We start from the raw sequence: 10,504 nt of genomic DNA on the forward strand, positions 1-10,504 counted from the left end.
GAGGCCACAACAGTGAGAGGCCCGCGTACCGCAAAAAAATAAATAAATAAATAAATAAATAATAAAGTGCTTATACCATCAATGATTTGAGAAGTCATGAAGAATGAAAAAGGCTCCTGAAGGTGAGAGAGATGAAATGTTGTACCAGTTTTCCAAGAGGGATGGGGCAAGGGGAGAGAAAATTTTGGTTTCCAGAAATTATAGACCAGCAAATTTGGTGTCATTGATTAGCAAATATTCATTTAGAAATTAAAGACTGCATTAGACACAACTGGTCATTTATTCATTCATTCATTCATTCATTCATTTACTTAGCAAACACTTTTTTAATGCCTACAAATCACAATGCACTTCTAGGTCCCATATTATTGCAAATCAACATTACTTCCTTTGTTATACAGGCCATAGTTAATCAATATACATCTATCTTTAGAAGGAGAAATATGGATAAAATAGGTAAGGGAGATTCACTGCCAGTTGAAGCTATGGATTATTGTCAAATTAGAACAATGGTTCCCAGTATTGTTGCCAATCAAAATCACAACCCTAGGGGCTTCCCTGGTGGCGCAGTGGTTGGGAGTCCGCCTGCCGTTGCAGGGGACACAGGTTCGTGCCCCGGTCCAGGAAGATCCCACATGCCGCGCAGCGGCTGGGCCCGTGAGCCATGGCCGCTGAGCCTGCACGTCCGGAGCCTGTGCTCCGCAACGGGAGAGGCCACAGCATTGAGAGGCCCGCGTGCCGCAAAAAAAAAAAAAAAAAAAAAAAAACACTTGATGGATAAATGAATGAATGGTTTATGAGAACTGTCACACAGCTACTCTGTTGAGAGAATGGGGGCTGGAGGTGACCTACTTATTCATAGATCTGGCCATTAATACCAGTGAAGGAGGACCTTTAAAACATTTTTTTCCTTAGGTTACCCAATCAAATCTCTACATAATTTTTGCAATAGTTCCAACAAAGGGTTGAAAGGTATAACTGAGTCAACTTGCTGTACAGCAGAAATTAACGCAACGTTGTAAATCAACTATATTTCAATAAAATTTTTTAAAAAAAGACAGAAGACCCTTTTCATGAAGTCTTTTGTTCTCCAATTACTCATCAGCATTTGGGGACTGATCTAGGCTTTTCTGGGTATTTCTCACAAATCATAGTTATAACCCCAAAGAATCTTTTCCTCCCAATTTGTACCTTCCTTCTCTTCTCTTTCCCTCAAATTTTTGTCCTTTCTTATGCCAATCTAAGTAAGAAAATATACCTGTGAAGTGGTAAAGTCATTTGTGTTCCTTGAAGGTGAGTAGGAGGGGTGGTAGCTGGGTGGGGAAAGTGGGGTACAGGAAAGCATCGTGCCACCTTATGTCAGTGCACTGTTTCGGGGGGAAATTTCAGACATCACTAAAATGTGGGGGAGAGGGGAGTGGTTAGACCAGGAAGTCTCTATAAACCTTTCAGTCCTCACATTCAGTAAAGCTGAGCAAGAGGTGTAACAATATTGTAATAAGGTTGAGTTTTTCCTTGGGCCTGTAACTGTTTCTATGTGCTAGACATGAATATATGTGTCCCCACCCCACGTGCCCCTTCCAGCTGTCAGCTCCTGCAGGGTCTGCTTCAGTTGCAGAGAGCGTCCTTGCCCAAGGTCATGCCACTCTGAGGATAGCCTGCTTCCAGGGACTGAGCAAGGAGGAGTATAAAGGCACAGTCATTGTGGTCTGAAGCAAAACACCCGAACAAGCAAGTCTTGCCCCATAGCTGTCTGCCCCAGGTTAGTCAAGTCTTTGTCAGGCCTGCATCACAGTTCAATTTCTCCCTCTACCCAATCCTGCTTTTCCCCATCCCTTCACAGGAGTTGAGTTCTAATAAACATCTGTCACCTCAAACTCTGCTGAAAGTGTCTGCTTCTGGGGAACCCAACCTACGGCAATTTAGTTGATTATCCCAAAGAATGAATTCCTAAATTATTTGGAATAAGTAAATGGCCTCCCAAGAGGACTTTTTGAAGAAAAAACAAATTCTCACTGGGAGAGGTAAACCTCATTATGTCAGTTTGGTGTTGGGGGGAATTGCTCCAATACTTTATGCATTTTCATTTTTTAAGGAAGTGATCGTGATCCTTTGTTAGGGCAAAGGACAGACTTTGTGGCAGAAAAGGAATTTGTGATTCAGAGACTTAACAAGCTAAACTTGCCCAGAGTTTTTTGTCTTTTTGATGCTGGAAAACAATGGTACGTGGTAGGAGTAAAGAACGAGACAAGTCAATACAAATCAGTTGACTCGTGCAAATTGAAGATGGATCTGCCTGAATCTTGTCAAGAAACAAGGTGAAGCTGCCATTGTTGCCATTGAGATGGCAGCTCAAGGAAATGGAAAGGCTGTTTCCAAGGCAATATATAAGAGCCCATGAGTGGTCTTTGCTGCCTCTTTTCTACAGGAAAAGCCTCAATGAGAACAGGACAACAAAACAGAAATTTCTGAATTCGTTTCTCAAAATCCACCAAGTTGTCCTAGGTCCCACCCCCAAAAAATTCTCCTCAGAGGGAATCCCTTATAAATATCATGACCTTAATGACAGTGAATTCTGATTTGTTGAAGTAGAAATAAAGCAGGAATTAAAGAGAACTTTGTATTGCACATAATGATAAGCCTCATCTGAAATACACATTTATGTGGTTATTTGGTTATTCGTTTAAATACCCGTTAGAAAGTTTTATTAAATATAGATGGAGCTATTGTTTATGGTTGATTAATAACAATATTTATGGCCGTTTTTCTAAAATGATGGTTAGGAAAGTAATTCCATTCTAAACCGGAATTATAATTTGTAGCAGACAGTGTCAGACCCTCACCTATACTTGCAGAGAACCAAGTGCCTCAGAATTTACTTTCCCTGGGAGCAGCTCTTGAGAGTTACTGACAAATGTTGAGGATAAAAGTCCAGCTCCCTTGCCTGGGAGTGGGAGTGAAAGCTGGTGACCCTCCCACTTGCAGGATTAACTTAACCTCCAGAGTTCCCTTGCAGGATCAGGCTGAAACTTCCCCCTGTGGCACTCTACCTGAAACTGTTCCCTTAATTGCCTCTTGTCCCTTCCCTGTCCTTTTTTCCCCCACTCCATATATTTGAGAAAACATGGATAATAAAGGAAACAAAACTAAGAAAAGTGCTGTAATATTAAATCTAATTACAAACATGGATATGAACTCATGACTTTTTAAAATATATTCCTATCTCTCTCCACTGAAAAGAGTCAAAAAGCAATCATAGTTCAGTAGGAATGAAGATATCTAGCCCCTAGATCTTGGCTTCTAATTTTCCACTAGTACATATACTGGGGTTCTTTGGGAAAATCAGCTGATTTTAGGTCTTGGGAAGGAAATGTACAAGATTAACCTAGGACATCTCATTATGTTAAAAAGCAAGGAAGCACTTGAAGACTAAGAGACCCAGAGCCAGCTTGAAGGGGCTTCCACTGGCCTTTGAAACAAATGTGAGCATCAAAAAGAAAAATGACCGTAATGAATATAATGTACTGAGTAAACAGCCATCCATGAACCATAATGAAACTCAACAAAGAGAGTCAAAAAAAGGGGAGAAAAAAAAGTTCTTATTTCATAATAAATGTAAAAGTAATAATGGAAATTAGAAAATCACCACATTGCTACCCCTACTGTAAAAATTGATTTAGGCAAGGTTCCTCAATGGACAGTAAAACCACTGAGTGAAAAAATATCCCATGGTACAAAGTCTCTCCCCATAGATTACTTTCAAATTGCAAATCAAAAAAAAAAAAAAAAAAAAAAAAAAAAAAAATATATATATATATATATATATATATATATATATATATATATACCTTTACAATAGAGCATAAGTAGTTACCTTAACCAAATAGCCAAACTTGAGTTTCTAACAGCAGGACAACCTAACCTTGTATGTGTCATGTGATGCAATTAAAAATATACAATACATGTGAAATATTCTTTCCAAAAGGGTTTAACTTGAATCTAATCAAGCCTCCAGACCTACCTTACAATTTACAGACAGTATAGGAAATAGCAGTACAAGTTCAATAACATTATAGACAAGCAATCCAAAAAATCCAAAATTGGGGGCATTTTACATGACAACTGGCTTGGACTCCATAAATCAATGCCACCAAAACAACAACAACAAAAAGCGGGCAGGGGGTTGTTCTCAATTAAGAGATCTTAAATATCCATAACAACCAAATGCAATGTGTGAATCTTGATTACATCCTCATTCAAAAGATAAAGATTTAAATGACATTCTTGGGACAATTGGAGAAGTTGGACTGGATACTAAATATTGGACAGGACATCAAATATTATAGACTAGAATGTTATAGGATGTGGTCTGGATATAAACATTATAAAACTATTTTTAATTTAGATAACAGTATTGTGTATATGCAGGAGAATAATCCTATTATTAAAGTGATGCATGCTAATGTATACAGGAGCAAGTTATATCTGCTTCTCACTTTCAAACGGTTCTACCAAAACTTAGATATAGAAAGGGATAAAGAAAATATGGTAAAATGTTAACAATTGTTGAATATAGGTATAGGGTGTATAGATATTAACTGTATTCTTCTTTAAACTTCTCTGGTGCTTAAAATTTTTCATTGGAAAAGAAAACATAGGGCTCCATGACAGTAATGAGTCCTTGTCAAGAAGTAATATCAACAATTTCCAGTTGGCCATTTTCTTCCCTTTAGTTTTTATAGAGGTATGCTATACCATTGATAGCTAAAAGAATTTACATTTGTAAGGATGCATGCTTTAGGCTTAACTGTGAAGATTTTAGAAAAACTTTATTTTCTCAAGTGGTCCCCAAAGTCATATCATTCAATAAACATATGGCTTCCTTTAAACTTGAGCCATTTTCAGATATTCCTTTATTCACTGAATTGGCTTAAGCATGTGTTAAAGTTTGAGGCATAATTTGCCTCTCACTAGTATCAAATGAGGTATTGGACTGCATGTCTGAGCAATCTGCAGTTTCTATGAATACTTGATAAGATCTAATTTCTCTTTAAAATGGAAAATCATTTGGACTCTGCTATAAGAGAAAATATTATGTTCAAGTGAGAAACATCTTCCCTGCTTATTCAGTTGTCTGTATTCTACTATTCTTAACATTAAATGAATTCATATAAAGCAAAGGACCCTGAGTATTCCAACTTCACATCTTACCCATAAAAACACAGATCTGCAGAGCTTATATGATTTATACAGGATCATATAGTCATTAACTAGTGGTAGATCAGAACTGGATCCAAGGTTTTTGACTACTAGTTAAAATATAAACATTCCTACACAATATTGTTCTGCCACTTATTTACTGTGTGATTTGGGGCAAGTTGCTTAACCTCTTGGGGGAGGGATAAAGACGGCAGAGTACGAAGATCCTGAGCTCACCTCCTCCCATGGATACACCAAAACTACAACTCTAATATGCTGTTGATTCCTTCTAGTGTATCTTTCATTTAAGTTATTGTATTCTTCAGCCCTGATCTATTCTTCTTATATTTTCTCTCTCTTTGTTGAAGTCTCACTGTGTTCCTACATTCTTCTCCAAATATGGTGAGCATATTTATGACCATTCCTTTGAACTCTTTATCAGGCAAATACTTATCTCCATTTCACTAGGGTTTTTTGTGTGTGTGTGCATGTGTGTGTGGCGGGGGGTGAGTTTTTAATCTTGTTCTTTCATTTGGAACATATGCTGCTGTCTCCTCCTTTTGTTTGACTTTCTGTGCTTGTTTCTATGAATTAGGCAAAACAGTTATTTTTTCCATTCCTATTCCCTGACAACAACTTGAAGACTTGCAGAAAAGTTCTTCTACAGTTAAGGATATAAAGAAAAAACAACATTGACATCGGTAGGAGAGGCAGAGGCACAACTGAGTCAGAACCCATATATCTAGCACAGAAACGCATAAGCAGGAGGGGATATCACACATGCAGAGGTCCTCTCTAAGGAGCAAGAGGTTCAAGCCATACATCAGGCACTCCAGCCCTGGAAACCAGCATTGTGAAGATGAGCCCCCATAATATCTGGTTTTGAAAAACAGCAGGGCTTATGTCCCAGAGAGCAAGAGAGTTTCAGGAAACTGAGACTCCACTCTTAAAGGACTCATGCACAGACTCACTCACTCTGAGTCCCAGAACAGAGGTAGCAGTTAAAAGTAAATGGTACTCTAGCCAACCTGCCTTGGCTGCTACAATATGCCCCTAGCATACACCCACTCCAGCTTCAGCCACTCTGCCAAGGTGACCCAGCTCAGTCTAGTATGACCTGGGACACCAACCCCCCAGGCCACGTCCACTACAGCTACAGCCATATTGCCAAGGTGGCCCCAGCCTGGCATGCCCCAGGACACCCCCAGCCTATGCCCGCTCCAGCCCCTGCCTGCCCGACAAAGCTGCCCAGCAATCACAGTGTACATAGGGGGACACTCCTACACAAGGCCATAACTTCAAGAATGGGACAAATAACTGTTTTACCTAATTCATAGAAACAAGCACAGAAAGAAACAAAAGCAGGAGACAGCGGAATATGTTCCAAATGAAAGAACATGATTAAAAACTCATACACACACACACACACACACACACACACACACACACACAAAATCCTAGTGAAATGGAGATAAGTATTTGCCTGATAAAGAGTTCAAAGGAATGGTCATAAATATGCTCACCAAACATGGAGAAGACTGTAGGAACACAGTGAGACTTTAACAAAGAGAAAAAAATAGAAGAAGAACCAATCAGGGCTGAAGAATACAATAACTTAAATGAAAAATACACTAGAAGGAATCAATATCTATATTGTCTAATATTTCTGTATTAGACAATACAGAAAAACACATAAGTTATCTGGAAGACAAAGTAGTAGAAATCACCTAATCAGAACAGCAGAACCAAAAAAAAACTAAAGAAAATGAGCATAATTTAAGGGACCTCTGGGACAACATCAAGCACAATAATTCTCTTTATAGGGGTCCCAGAAGGAGAAGAGAGAGAGAAAAGGGCAGAAAATTTATCTGAATAAATAATGGCTGGAAACTGCCCTAACCTGGGGAAAGAAACAGATATCCAGAAAAAAAAAAGTACAGGAAGTCCCAAACAAGATGAACCCAAAGAGATACACACCAAGATATATCATAAGTAAAATGGCAAAGGTTAAAGATAAAGACAGAATTTTAAAGGCAGCAAGAGAAAAATGATTAGTCACATACATGGGAACTCCTATAAAGCTATCACATGATTTTTCAGCAGAAACTTTGCAGGCCAGAGAGAGAGAGGCATGATATATTTAAAGTGCTGAAAGGAAAAAACTTCAAACGAAGAATACTCTACCTGGCAAGAATATCATTCGGAATTGAAGGAGATATAAAAAGCTTCCCAGATAAGCAAAAACTAAAAGTGTTCATCACCACTAAACCAGCCTTACAAGAAATGTTAAAGAGTCTTCTTTAAGCAGAAAAGAAAATCCCATAACTGGAAATAAGAAAATACATGAAAGAAAAAATTTCACTGGTAAAGGCAAATATATAATAAAGGCAGAGGATTAGCTTCTTAAAAGGCTAGCATGAAAGTTAAAAGACAAAAGTCATAAAATCAACTATATAACTACAATAAGTAGTTAAGGAATACAGAAAGAAGAAAGATGTATCCAAAAAATATGTAAAATATGACATCAAAAACATAAAATGTGTGGTGGGGGGACAAAGTAAAACTGCTTTTAGAATGTGTTCAAATATAAGCAAATATCAGATTAATATAAACTACTATATATATCAATAGCTATGAACTTCATGGTTACTGCAAACTAAAAACCTGTAATGGATACACAGAAAATAAAAAGAAACCCAAAGATAACGCTAAAAAAAATTATCAAGCCACAAGAAAAGAGACTAAAAGCAGACAAAAGGAACAGAGAAGAACTACAAAAACAACCAGAAAACAATTAATAAAATGGCAATAAGTATATATCTATCAATCATCACTTTAAATGTAAATGTACTAAATGCTCTAATCAAAACACATAAGATGGCTGAATGGATTTTTTTTTAATGACCTATATATGCTGCCTGCAAGAGACTCACTGCAGAACTGACACACAGAGACTGAAAGTAAAAGATATGGAAAAAGATATTCCATGTAAATCGAAATGAAAAGAAACCTGGGGTATCAATACTCATACCTGACAAAGTAGACTTTGAGACAAAGACTACAACAAAAAATGAAGAAGGGCATTACATAATGATAAAGAGGTCAATCAAACAAGATAATACAACATTTGTAAACATTTATGCACCCAACATAGGAGCACCTAATAATATAAAGCAAATATTAACAGAAACAGAAGGAGAAATAGACAGCAATACAATAATAGTAAGGGTTGTAATACCTCACTTATATCAATGGATATATTCATTAAGACAGAAAACCAGTAAGGAAACTCTGGCCTTAAACAACACATTACACCAGATAAACTTAGTATATATATACAGAACATTACACCCAATGGCAAAAGAATGCACATTCTTTTCAAGTGCACGTGGAACATTCTCCATGGTAGATCACATATTAGGCCACAAAACAAGTCTCAATAAATTTAAGAAGACTGAAATCATATCAAGCATCTTTTCCAACCACAACAGTGCAAAACTAGAAATCAGCTTCAAGAAAAAAAACACAAACACATGGATACCAAAAAACATGCTATTAAACAATCAGTGGGTCAATGAAGAAATCAAAGAGAAAATCAAAAACTGCTTTGAAAATGAAAATAGAAAAACAACTCCCCAAAGTCTATGAAATGCAGCAAAAGCAGTTTTAAGAAGGAAGTTCATAGCAATACATACTGACCTCATGAAACAAGAAAAACCTAAAATAAATAATCTAAATGTGCATTTAAAGGAACTAGAAAAAGAAGAACAAGCAATGCCCAAAGTTAGTAGAATGAAAGAAATGATAAAAATCTGAGTAGAAATAAATGAAATAGAGACTAAAAAAAAAATAGAAAAGATCAATGGAAATGAGTTAGTTCCATGAAAAGATAGACAAAACTGACAAACCTTTAGCCAAACATACCAAGAAAAAAGAGAGCCCACATAAATAAAATCAGAAATGAAAGAGGACAAATTACAATCAATATCACAGAAATACAAAGGATCATAAGAGAATACAATGAACAATTATATGCCAACAAATCTGACAATCTAGAAGAAATGGATAAATTCCTAGAAACATAAAATCTCACAAGACAGAATCAAGAAGAAAAATAGAGACTAAAAAAAAATAGAAAAGATCAATGGAAATGAGTTAGTTCCATGAAAAGATAGACAAAACTGACAAACCTTTAGCCAAACATACCAAGAAAAAAGAGAGCCCACATAAATAAAATCAGAAATGAAAGAGGACAAATTACAATCAATATCACAGAAATACAAAGGATCATAAGAGAATACAATGAACAATTATATGCCAACAAATCTGACAATCTAGAAGAAATGGATAAATTCCTAGAAACATAAAATCTCACAAGACAGAATCAAGAAGAAATATACAATATGAACAGACCAATTACTGGTATTGAAATTGGTCATTAATTTTAAAAACTCCCACCAAACAAAAGTCCAGGACCAGACAGCTACACAGGGGAATTCTACACAACATTTAAAGAGAGTTAATGCTTATCATTCTCAAACTATTTCAAAAAACTGAAGAGGAAAGAATGCTTTCAAACTGATTCTACAAGGTCGGCATCACCCTGATACCAACACCAGACAACAATATTTTTTAAAAAAAGAAAATTACAGGCCAATATTCCTGATGAATACAGTTGTAAAAATCCTCAACAAAATATTAGCAAACTGAATTCAACAGTACATTAAAAGCATCATACACCAGGACCAAGTGGGATTTATCTCAGGAATGCAAGGATGGTTCAATACCTGCAAATCAGTCAATGTGATATATCACATTAACAAATTGAAGAATAAAAATCATATAACCTAGGGACCCAGTATGCAATGGCTACAAACAGCAGCCTCCTCAGTAATGTATGCAGCCCTTTGCTTGCATGGGTGGCCCTAAGGGACCTTGGAGATAGCCCTTTCCAGTGGACATTTAGTCTGACATGCTTTCCCCAATCTAGGCTCCAGAAAGGTATGCAGGGTGCCTTTGAAAAGTCCTATGAAAAGTGGCCAAGGCCCCCATTGGCCAAGTCATCATGTTCATCCACATCAAGCTACAGAACAAAGAGCATATGACTGAGGCCCTATGCACAACCAAGTTCAAGTTCCCTTGCCACCAAAAGATCCACATCTCTAAGAAGTGGACATTTACTAAATTTAATGTGGATGTACTCAAAAACATGGTGGCAGAAAACTGAATCAGCCCAGATGGCTGTGGGGTCAAATACATCTCTAATCATGAGCCCCTCAACAAATGGTGGGACCTGCATTCATGA

At 37.0% G+C, this 10,504-nt stretch overlaps 1 pseudogene; it reads left to right on the forward strand.

Annotated features, from left to right (window-relative positions):
- Window positions 1-10,023: 10,023 nt before the first annotated feature.
- LOC112066310 (uncharacterized) lies at window positions 10,024-10,146 on the forward strand (annotated as a pseudogene).
- Window positions 10,147-10,504: the final 358 nt, after the last annotated feature.

Source organism: Physeter macrocephalus, chromosome 11 (assembly GCF_002837175.3).
Source record: "Physeter macrocephalus isolate SW-GA chromosome 11, ASM283717v5, whole genome shotgun sequence".
Lineage (NCBI taxonomy): Eukaryota > Metazoa > Chordata > Mammalia > Artiodactyla > Physeteridae > Physeter > Physeter macrocephalus.